Source organism: Pseudochaenichthys georgianus, chromosome 21, assembly GCF_902827115.2.
Source record: "Pseudochaenichthys georgianus chromosome 21, fPseGeo1.2, whole genome shotgun sequence".
Taxonomy (NCBI): domain Eukaryota; kingdom Metazoa; phylum Chordata; class Actinopteri; order Perciformes; family Channichthyidae; genus Pseudochaenichthys; species Pseudochaenichthys georgianus.
The window spans coordinates 6,030,675-6,043,246 of record NC_047523.1 but is presented as its reverse complement, the minus strand read 5'-3'; positions in this window follow the sequence as shown (position 1 = coordinate 6,043,246).

Here is a 12,572-nt window from a genome sequence, read left to right as displayed (position 1 = left end):
TGTCAGCTAGACAAGCAGAGATGCGTGCGACGACCTGGGTCTCTGAGCGGGGAAAGGACAGAATTAATTGGGTGTCGTCAGCGTAGCAGTGGTATGAAAAACCATGCGGGCTAATGACTGATCCGAGCGAGTTTGTGTACAGGGAGAAGAGGAGAGGACCAAGAACAGAGCCCTGAGGGACCCCTGTAGTTAATTGACAAGGGTCGGACTCGGACCCTCTCCAAGTAACCCTGTAGGTGCGGTCTTTGAGGTATGAGGTGAGGAGGGAAAGTGCAGAGCCTGAAACTCCAAGATCTTGGAGAGTGCGAAGGAGGATCTGATGGTTCACCGTGTCGAATGCAGCAGACAGGTCCAACAGGATGAGGACAGAGGAGAGGGAGGCTGCTTTAGCCGTGTGCAGTTCCTCAGTGACAGCAAGGAGGTCAGTTTCTGTGGAGTGACCTGCCTTGAAACCAGACTGGTGCGGATCCAGAAGGTTGTTCTCATGGAGATAACAGGAGAGTTGTTTAAAGACAGCGTGTTCAAGTGTTTTAGATAGGAACGAGAGGAGAGAGACAGGCCTGTAGTTTATTACATCAGACGGGTTGAGAGTGGGTTTCTTTAGGAGAGGGTTTACTCTTGCCTCCTTGAGAGTGTGTGGAAAGTGACCAGAAGTTAGAGAAGTGTTGATGAAATGGGTGAGAAACGGTAGAATATCAGGAGCGATAGTCTGAAGGAGGTTTGAAGGGATAGGGTCCAGAGGACAGGTGGTAGGGCGGGCAGAGGTAATGAGGGTAAGAATTACCTCTCACTTGGAGAGAGAGGGGAAAAGGAGGTCAGTGTGTGGGTGGAAGGAGGGTCTGGTGACCCAGCGGTGAGTAGAGGTGAGTCAGAAAAAGAAGAGCGAATATCATCAACCTTTTTTTCAAAATGGTTAACAAATTACAGTTTTGCAAGGGGATGTCCGAGTGAAGTGGCTAACCCTGGGTTTTAATTTGTTCTGAAGCCACATGATGTTAGGTGACGGTGTCTGACACAAATGTCCCAAAAAGGATTTACGGAAAGGCTCTTAAGTTCCACTTGAAACATTCAAATGTTCAAAAAGCTCCAGTAAACCTTCCAGAAAACAAATACAACCAAATATCACTCTTGTTATCAGGCAATAAATTGTGAAAATCAATAGCCTAAATAATAAAGCAAAGATACGTAAAGTAATGCAGCAAATAATGTGGTCGGTAAACAGTATAGGTCTTTTTTTTTTTTTGATATTGATATACTTTATTAATCCCCGTGGGGAAATGGTTTCTCTGCATTTGACCCATCCTAGTGTTAGGAGCAGTGGGCAGCCATTTTGAACAGCGCCCGGGGAGCAGTGTAGGGAACGGTGCCTTGCTCAGGGACACCTCGGTAGCACTTGGTCTTGCCGGGACTTGAACTGGTGACCTTCAAATTGCCAAGCCAAGTTCCTATCGACTTCGCCACCACCGCCCAACCCATCTAACCCAAAAAGACACATTTCTCTTGTCTATGTAAAGCCTCGCCCCCCACAAATGGAGCCTGGCGTCACTCATTCACTCACTAAACAATTCGCATTATAAAAATGCAATTATATAAATACTAGATTACATAAATAATAATACTGTAACTCAAATGTATTTGGTAAATATGCTGATTATAAATCAAAAGCTAATGGCTCCAATACCTGGATGCATGACAGGGTATTGAATAAGGTCACAGTATGCTAGATCCATTTTAGGCTGGATATTCCTGACAAAGATCCACAAGCAGACTCAACTAACAGCAGTCAAATCAAAAACGATTCACTTGGCAGAATTCAGGTAAAAGATGGCAGGGCGAGGAGGTCACAAGGCCAAAAGGATGAATGCAGGCGGATACAAATATGAAAAAAGCAAAAGTATGGCCGAAAACAAAGTGATAGTTAAGGAAGCATAACAGAGCACTTGCAACTTCCTGTATCAGAGAACCATGTGCAAAAGCCTTAATGAAGCTGATCGGAATTTGAGGTCGGAAAGTATCCCAGTCATCTGTCAACTTGTGTACCACGACTTTATTATGTCGGTTTCTACTTTGGCGAACAATATGGCCGGATATCACCAACACATTGCTGAAACACTGGGTTGATTCATTCATTACAAATGTGTGTTCTAACAATTTGCCCAATCTGTGTAACCTCCTGGCGACAACCGTGCTCAAAAAAGAAATGCATTGTGTAAATCCTCCCAGTATGAGCTTGCGCTGTATCCTAACACAACAGCTGTTCGTTCAAAGAAACTTCTCCTCCTCCTCCTTCACCATTTCTGTCTTTGCTCCACCGTTACTCCCCCGTCTCCACCTCTTCCCTGTCACTGATCCCAGCTTTTTGTGAGGCTCCTTCGCCGCTCCATGAGCATGGCTTGGGGATTAACTCCCCAAGTGTCAATCAATACTGTTTTCCTTTCTCTTTCACCCCTGTTCCACCATATCCACCTTTCTCCAGTCTTTTAATTGAACAGTGAATCTTGTGAGGAGGGGGAGGATGGAGGTTTTCCCCCTCCTTTTTCCATTCCAACATTTGATGCCTCTTTTACTTCTCTGCATAACTTCCCTCCTGTTTGCTCAGCTCTCGGTTCATCCAGTTTGGAAAAGGAGGGAAGAAGAAGAAAGGAAAGGAAGAAAGGGAATGCCAGCCGGGCTAAATAAGGAGAGAAAGAAACCAAAAGTGCAGAGGAAGGTGTAAAAGTTGAATAAACATCAGGAGCTCTCAGTGTATATGTGTGAGGCTGGTATGTTGCCCGGCGACTCAACCTCTCTGTCTATATCTGTTGTCTTTCAAAAACCAGGCACTGAGCCTTGTTTTCAATTATTCACCATGATAAACGAGATAATCCGCATTAATACACCTTTGATTTGTTCACACATATTTTGTCATACATGGATGACAAGGTGCAAATCCGTGATATCTCACAGTATACACACAGGGAATAGTGCCTGAGTGTGAGAGAATGATACCTTTATCTCTGCCGTATAAAGAAAAGAGAAACATAATGTTCCGTGTTCGGTCGGGAAACAGAGATGTATTTACATTCATGAGGCTTGAATGCACTCTGGCCCTTTTACAGTATGTTGTTTCTTTTCAAGGGGGCACATATTTACTTTCTACTTTCCAAAAGTGATTTAATTTTTCATTTTCCCACTATTTGACACTTTGTGTTTGTGTTGGCTGCTCTTTTTTTGAAAGTGGCAAGAGGGAAAGTGCCTTGTGATGTTTTGGATTGAAACAAATACCACACTGAAACTAACCGAAGGGCTTTCAAACATAATCTTCATGCCGTATAAACACGAGCAATGCCTCAAACTCTCCTACACAGTCTGGTACTCAAATCAGGCTCAGCATGGTTGCTAATAAGGCCCGTAAAGGTGCCAGTACATGCATTTGCATTTTGCAGTCTTTAACGTAACCTGATACTTTCCGTTACTTTTGGATAACCTCAATATAAAGTCCATTGCAAACAAATGAAAATAAATATCAATAAGATGTTTTGTTGTTACAGTTTAATACATTTGAGGTGACAGAAAATGCTCTGTTTTAGTTTAACACACACAGTTAAGCTCACACACACTATTTTATGAAAATACAGGTTCACCTACTGAATAAAAAAGAACAAATGAAGCAAAGAAAGTGAAAACCATAAAGCAGATTCAGGCAGTATACTTATAGATTCACACTTAAAGTATTATCCTACAGAAAAGTACAGCTTACAGAGATAATATCTGATCATTTTACATCAATCACTATTTGCTCTTTTTGTAAAGAGTAATCCTGCTAGTAATCCTAAATTACTGGAAATGTAGCAATAATCTGATCACGTTTTATTTATGTAACTGTAAGGGAATACAGTTGCCTTTTTTCTTACCCTTATGATGTCATGTCATACTCCATGCTGGTGGCTTCACTTAAATAAAAAAGATAAGTGTTCCTGTTCTTGCATTTTAGAACGGTTCGAGTTTTTATTTGTTTAGTATCATTTCACTTTGATTAAGAGTAACATTTGATATGAGAAAGTGGGTTTTTTAAATAATAGGAATGTTGGTGGAATAGTTTACTGTACTTTCCCAGTGTTACAACCCGATGTACAATAAGTCCACTGAGGTAAATAATGTGAGATGTTACAGTTTGCGTATGGTTTTGATGGTGTTTCCACCCTTTGATAGCAGAGAGCAGATGAGATACATGGGGTTAACAAAAAGAAAAGATGCCAAAGACACACATCAAGGTCACCGGCCGCCGTGCCACCAGGATGCCCTGTTTGCCAATTCAGTTTTCTGACAAAAACCTCTATCAGTCCCCTCATCTCACTTCCTGAGAGAATCAATTGTATCTCTTTCGGCGCTTTCCTCCGTGCCAGATTCCCCTGCGTAACAGGATCTGACACTTCCAGCTAATCACAGCCGACCGCTATCGCATAATCTCTGTATCATATTCTCTTTCTCAGGAATCTGAGGTCAGCAACAACTGCACTAACAACACTCAGGATCAGCTCAATCACAGCACATCTAACCTCTCCTTTGATTTTGGACCTTCTCCGTCTTAGTGTAGTGTTACAGCAGGCAGAAACACGCGTCCATTCCAGACTCCCCTGCAGTGATGACAGGCTGCAGCATTAGCACTAACTGGCTCCTTAAGAGACAGAGTCAGGCTTGGCTGAACTAAAACACGGGCTGGTTAGTGCCTATGCTGTTAAAACCCCTGGTAACAATCAATGGAGGATCAATAAAAATCAATGGAAGCTAATGGTGAGAGGCTTTTTTCCTCTTAAAGGTTTATTTGCATTGTTGGCCGCTATCAGACCATCAGCAGCATCGCTGGACCATTAACCCCTGAAGGAGATCCCAAATTAGAAAACAGATGTGTGAGTTCATCACCTGCTGGGGATAGGGAGTGTGTATGTCGGTTTGTGGAGAGAAGGGGGTGCTGTGGATTTGAACAAGGCAAATAAATATGCAGTGAAAGGCAAAAGGGGGAAAGGTGGAATGAATGATTTAGGATCAATTTTATTACCTGGCAAGGACTTCTAACAGGTCTGTGAAAAAGGTGAAAGTAGTGTGGCATAGTTCCAGGGCCAAACAACTTCATAAGGAGGCGGTCCAACAGAGTGTGTGACCCTTAGGAGAGAGCTCCTGGCCCACAGGTGCAAACGCGCTACAACGCCAAAACATTTCCATTTGGAGAAATGCACTGCAGCTTCAGAAACGAACAAATATAAAAACACAAATGTGCCAAAACAAATGCAAAAGAAGAAACATCTTCACCAATCTGACAAAACACGCGCAGCTTTAAGAATTCAGCGTTGACTTAAAGCGCTGCATAAACTAAACGCTGCAGATGCAAAAAACTTAAACTGGGACACTAAAAAGTGATGCACACAGCTGGGACCGGAGCGGTTTTTGACATCCGGGGATTTTTAAGTTGGCCAACTGTCACTGTTGTTTGAAACCTACCTAAAAAAATGTATTGGCTTATTTGAACAATGTGATCGCATGACTCCTGATATTATCGCAGATCTGCTTTAAGCTAGCTAGCTAACGTAGCTAACTTAGTCATTTTCAAATATACTGAAAAAACTAGAACAATTATGAAACAGACTAAAAACAAGTGCTGCAGTCCAGCTGGTTGCATCCCTTTTTAGTTTACCCTGGTTTCCGTTGTGTTTTGAGCTGCTTGCACAATATTAATTTGCAACGTTTTTAGTTAAGAAAATGTGCATGTTTCGTCAAGTTGGTGAAGATGTGTCTTCATTTGCATATCTTTTGGAAAATTTGTAATTTTATAATTGCATATTTTTGATACTGCAGTGTGTTTCTACTTGCACCTTTGTAGCATGTTTTCACCTGTCGGTCTCCGTAGAGAACCCTCGTTCCTTCCAACATTCTTTTAACCATGAACACCATTTCTTTTTTAAACCAATAGTAAGCTTTAAAGGTAATTTTTTTAGGGTCGGGTGACATCTAGTTTCTTCAAATGCATTCATTGTATTGCACACATTTATGCATTTGAAATGAGACATACATTGTTTAAGATAAAAACACTGTACGTCGCAGTAGGAAATGTTGGCACCATACTTCCTTAAATGGAAACAGACTCATACTGAGCCCACGCTAACCCTTTTGCAGAAAAATATTGAGACACACTCGACAACTGATGAAGTGGTTGAGACAGAAAAAGGTGGGACGTAGTATTTCAGATCAAATGGAAGGTTTATTTGCCAATAACAATGCAAACAAACGTGGAATCTTTTTGGACATTTTCTATTCTTGTGTTGGAAAACACCTCTGTTGACCTGAAAGGAAGTGCTTTGTTTCCGTGCCAGAGTGACAGAGAGTCCTCTGATTCAAAGCCGAGAACTCTCCAGGTCACCACCCAACCTAAAAGGCCGGATTAAAGGTTGACTTCATCGGTGAAATGATGATCTGACAGCTGCTCTGCTTTGCTCACTGTGTGTGTGTGTGTGTGTGTGTGTGTGTTCGCGTGTGTGTGTTAGTGTGTGTGTGTACTCAGCAATGTGTACCTTGCTTTTAGCACTTGACTGGTTATTTGTAGTCAAGGTGTGAAGGTGCTTAATCCTGCTCTTCACAGTTTTGTGATCCTCCTCTCTGAGCAAACACCAAGCTGAGGGAGCTGCAAGTAAACACACACACACACACACACACACACACACACACACACACACACACACACACACACACACACACACACACACACACACACACACACACACACACACACACACACACACACACACACACACACACACACACACACACAGAATACTGTTTATTTACATGAGTTTTAACAACATACTTCAAACTAACATATAGGCTATAGCACATATGCTACAAGCAACATGTTCAGGTGCATACTATTTGTTTTAATAGTGAAGGTCTCTGCAGTGAGGGCATGTGATTGTTAAATTGTGGGCATGTGATATTAAAAACCCTTGGAACAGCATGGCCAATAGCATTGTGTTAATAAGCATGGCACTCACAATTACACACAAATAAACAGCAAAATACAAACCACCTATGCAATGGCACCAACAGCTGTTAACAAAGGCCGACATGAGCAGGTGCCAGAAGCGTTTCCAGCAGGTATAGGGCCGATTCCTCAGTACCAGTTGTTTTTCAACAGTTGAGTAACTTCTTGCATTTAAATAACTGTTTCGATGTGTTCCAGTCAGGCTTTCGTCCAAACCACAGCACTGAGACTGCTCTTGTAAAGGTCTTCAATGACATCCACTTAAACACAGACAGTGGCAGAACTTTAGTGTTAGTATTATTAGATCCCAGTGCTGCGTTTGACACTGTTGACCACAGCATATTACTAGACCGACTGGAAAACTGGGTGGGACTTTCGGAAACAGTTCTAAATTGGTTTGAATCCTACTTAAAGGACAGAAAAAACTTTGTTTCTATAGGTAAATACACACCTGAGTTGACAAATATGACATGTGAGGTACCTCAAGGCTCCATCTTGAGGCCTCTTCTCTTTAACGTCTATATGCTACCACTGGCTCAGATAATGAAAAACAACAAAATAAGTTACCATAGCTATGCGGATGACACACAAATGTACGTAACAATTTCACCAGGAGACTATGCTCCAATTCAAACACTGAGTAAGTGCATTGAACAAATCAATGACTGGATGTGTCAGAACTTTCTTCAATTAAACAAAGATAAAACTGAAGTAATGGTCTTTGGAGCCAAGGCAGAGCGTGTAAAAGTTAGCGCTGAGCTTCAGTGTGCAATGTTCAAAACAACAGATAAAGCCAGAAATCTAGGTGTAGTCATGGACTCTGACCTGAGTTTCAACAGTCACATTAAAACAGTTACTAAATCAGCCTACTATCACCTAAAGAATATATCTAGGATTAAAAGACACAGCAGGATTTGGAAAAACTTGTCCATGCTTTTATCTTCAGTAGACTGGACTACTGCAATGGTGTCTTCACAGGTCTCACTGAAAAATCTATTAGAAAGCTGCAGCTGATTCAGAACGCCGCTGCTCGAGTCCTCACTAACACTAATGCCCCTTTCACACCAGCGCCTTTTCAGCTCCGGCTCGGAGCTAGAGCCTGAAAAGCGCCGGGTTTTCCAGTTCACACCGGGGCTGCGCCGGCTCTTAGCTCCGGAATCCGCTTCATTTCCAGCTCCAAAAAATTGTCGGTCCAGAGGCAAGAGCTTTGGAGCTAAGAGGTGACGTTGCTTACGTCTCTCATACGTCGAGGCGTGCAAGAAACTAAACCCACCTCCCATGGGTCGACTGTTATGCCTGCCTACAAGCAGTAGTGCCTATAAACACACTTTATAAAGTCAGGCAACACTAACCAGGCTTCGTGTGATTCTGTTTATTTGTGCCTTACTTTGACCATCCGTTCACTGTTATCGATCATTGTGGAGAGAGGCAGACGTGTTGTTTTGTATTATTGCAGCTATCGGATGCAAGTAGTCAGTTTAGCTTCGGTTGCTATGCCAACATCACCCGTTTTATACCAGAGAAACTTTCATAACAGCGTTGTGATACCAAACAGTGTCAATTCAGACTGACACACATTCACTTAGGCTAAGGGGAACTGGGGATATGCATCAGCTGCTTGTGTGAGTCGGACAGTGAATACTTTAGAGCGGCCGCTGCAGTGTGAGCTAACCGGGAGCTAACGGGAGAATAAACTCCTGTGGAAGAGCAGCTCTGCAGCGGTCGGTAAATGCTGCAGAAACACATTCATAAACAATGAACCACGGCACTCTGGAGCAAAGCATAAGGTTGGAGAAGTCGTTATTCAATTTATTCTGGCTTCGTGTGATTAAAAGCAACACGATCATCGACCCGACGCAGTTGTTGTTGTTGTTGTGAGCTGCCGTTGGGGGGCAAATCAGCGATGTAAACGGTGACGTCATGACGCAGCAAGGGCAGCTCTGGGGCGCCAGTGGGCGGTGTGCACAGAGCGGGAGCTGAAAAGGGAAACCGGAGCTGAACCAGAAAAGCTCCCGCTCGGAGCTAGAAACTGAAAAGCGCTGGTGTGAAAGCCGCATAAGAAAGTGGATCACATCACTCCTGTTCTGAAGTCTTTACACTGGCTTCCTGTGTGTCAAAGAATAGATTTCTAAATACTGCTTCTGGTTTATAAAGCACTGAATGGTTTAGGCCCAAAATACATTACTGACCTCCTGCTAAACTATGAACCATCCAGATCTCTCAGGTCTTCAGGGACTGGTCAGCTTTCTGTCCCCAGAGTCAGAACTAAACATGGAGAAGCAGCGTTCAGTTATTATGCTCCAAATATCTGGAACAAACTCCCAGAAACCTGCAGGTCCGCTGCAACTCTGACTACTTTTAAATCCAGGCTGAAGACTTTTCTTTTTGCCGCTGCTTTTAATTGAACTATTCACATCTTAGACTGCACTGTAACTTTTATCCATGTACTTTTTCTTTTAATGTTTATTTTATTATCTTTTCTTTTTAATGACTGATTTTAAATGCCATTTTCTTAATGTCTTTCGTTTTTTGTAAAGCACTTTGAATTGCCTTGTGTTGAAAGGTGCTATATAAATAAACTTGCCTTGCCTTGCCTTGTTTACACCACAGCGGTGCCAGCTCTCGTCCCCGAAAACTGATTCCCAAATAGAACCAACAAACTGCATACTTCGTTATACCTCGGAGGGTGGGGCGAGATAAACCAATAACAGTTCATGTCGAATACGACAAAGACAAACAAGTTGTTACAAGCAGAAGATTCAAGAACACAAAGGGAATAGAATGCGATCACACATATTTACGCACATTCAACATTAACCAGGCATATGCAAGACATACTACTAATGACAAATGACTAACAGACAAAGATATCCTATCACGTCATTTTTGTTTCCATTTTGAATTATTGCGAAATGTTTATATTCCACTGTACTGAATTTACACTTGGGGGTAGCTCTGTTTTAACTTTGTCATTATCTGGGCGAGCATGTTGTTACAGTGAAGCCATTTGTACAGAAAGGTGGGGGTGGGGCAGATGCGTGGCTGATTGGATCCAGGCTCACCGATGACGACTGATTAGAGCAGCGTTTCTCAAAGTGTGGGGTGCGCCCCACTGGTGGGGCGCAGAGATGTGATAGGTGGGTCGCGAATGGACGCGATGAACGGGAGATTTATTATAAATAAATGTTTTGGACCTCATGCCGAAATCGAACCTGGGTCCTCACGGGCGGTAGTGGACTGTTAAAGCCGGAGACTCGCAACGGCGGTGGACTTTCACAGCGCCGCTGAGCCGAACCCGCCAGAGCCTCGCAACGGCGGATGTTTGCGGCGGCGGAAGCGGTACCGGTGCTGTGAAAGTCCACGGCCCACCTATGCCAGAGCCAGCGGCCCACCGAAGGCAGCAGCCCACCAACGGCAGCGGCCCACCGGGAAAAGTCTCCCGATGGCCAATCCGAGCCTGCTCACACACACTCACACAACTGAAACCAAAATAATTTACAGATATGTAAAAATCTCTCATACACACATGTGAAATGCTCTCTCACACACACACACACACACACACACACACACACACACACACACACACACGCGCGCGCGCACGCACACACGCACACACCACAGCGTTGCAGTCGGGAAGAAAAGCAATGTGGACCGTTACCTCACCACTTCATAAGGAGTTTAACCGTGACACTTTTCGAAATCCCGTTTGTGTCCCCCCACTTTACAAATAGACCTATGTTTATTTAGTTTTTTTAAACGCAAGCCGTCATCGCCACGGAGGAGCACACAGCCTCTGTGAGCGAGCGAGACAGAGAGAGCTAGAGAGAGCACACCTGTATCTATTTCATATAGCCTAGTTGTAAAAAATAAAGTAAGAAATCATTCCAATGTGTACTATAGGACAATAACAACAACAAAACACTGTTTAAAACTTACAAAAACTCACCTCTTCAATCTGGCTTTTAATGTGTGATTGTTTTTGTATTATTTGACTTTAACTTTAACTATATATTTATTTGTTGTTCCTTTATTTTATTTTATCTTCACTATATCTGTAAAGCGTCTTTGAGCACCTGTAAAAGCGCGAACAAATTAAATCTATTATTATTATTATTATTAAAAGGGGAGTGATTAGTAAAATATGCATAAACGATGCATAAAAGAAAGAATACTAACTAGGTAACATAAGATAAGAATAAACAAGTTTAAATGATTTGTTATTGGTTGTGATCATATTCTAAAGATGTTTGGATTATTGAAAATTATACAGCTCCCTTTCATGAGTGTTGAGAGCTGTATCCATAAATTCATGTTGTGCTCAAAGTGCACCAGATGGATGCATTTCACTTCAACATTGACAGAAAAAGTTTGAGAACCACTGGAGTGATACTGTGAGTCAATCCATGATGATGGTGCACCCAAAACGGGGTTTAATAAAGAATCCTTATCAGGAGAATGGTTACAATATGTTGGGAATTATTCCGGCAAGCAGGGAAAAATAAAAAGTGAATTTCCCCAGGATAAGATGAGCTCATTAAATCAGCAACACACTTGTGGTTTTCAAAACCTTGTTTTAAGTAAGGCCATGAAAGTTAACTTCTGTGGATGGTAATTTCAGTTTTATTATTTTTATTTTGCGTTTGAATACGTCACCTGCTAAATTGTTAACTTGGATGGCTTCGAAACTGACATGACGTGCCTAGCAAGGTTTTACCACAAATGTACCTCATGAAAACTAATGTAGCCTTAGGCAGTCCAACAGAAAGACCTGAGGGGAAAAAACGCTCAAAATTAAATCTGTCCACTGCTATTGGTCCCCGGGTGAATAAAATCAACCATGCTATTCCACACCCCGGGTGTATGTAGCATGGCAGAGTCAGGTATCGATAGTCAACCGTTCTGTTTACACCCAGGAACACACTTGATGATGTTTCAAGTGTGTAGGTATTTTTAGGAAAGTAATTCCTCATTGAAGACTCAACTAATACCAGTGGTGCTATATTGTGAACGTGGCTATAAGGTGACAATGGTTCCACAGACCCCCGATGGCTATCTGTGACCAGGATCGTGTGAGGGCCTCTGGTGGACAGGTGGAGAATAGCAGCTGTGGAACGAGCTGGGGGAGGTGAGCAGCGGCTGGAGGCAGGGCTGGAGGCAGGGCTGGAGGGGTGCAATACTTTGTTACCTAAATATTAACATTTACAAAATAAACACAATCACATGATCAGTTCTAAGAATGTTATAATAATCTGATTTTTTTAATCCGAGTCTTTTTTTTTAAATGTAATTGTAATGGAAAACAGTTACCTTTTTTGTGTTCTGATTCGTAATGCCTTTACATGTAATCCATTTCTCCCAAAGCCTGGAACTAATATAACATAATTTAACATTTAACCATTTTAAAGATATGCAAGCCTCCACACGCTCCACACCAGATTGATAGTGATGTATTTAGGGGTGTAGGCCAGGGTGTATTTTGAGATAATAGAGTTCTATTTACAGTTTCTTTGTTTTTCATTTATAATCAGAATCAGAATAAGGTTTATTACTAATAAGT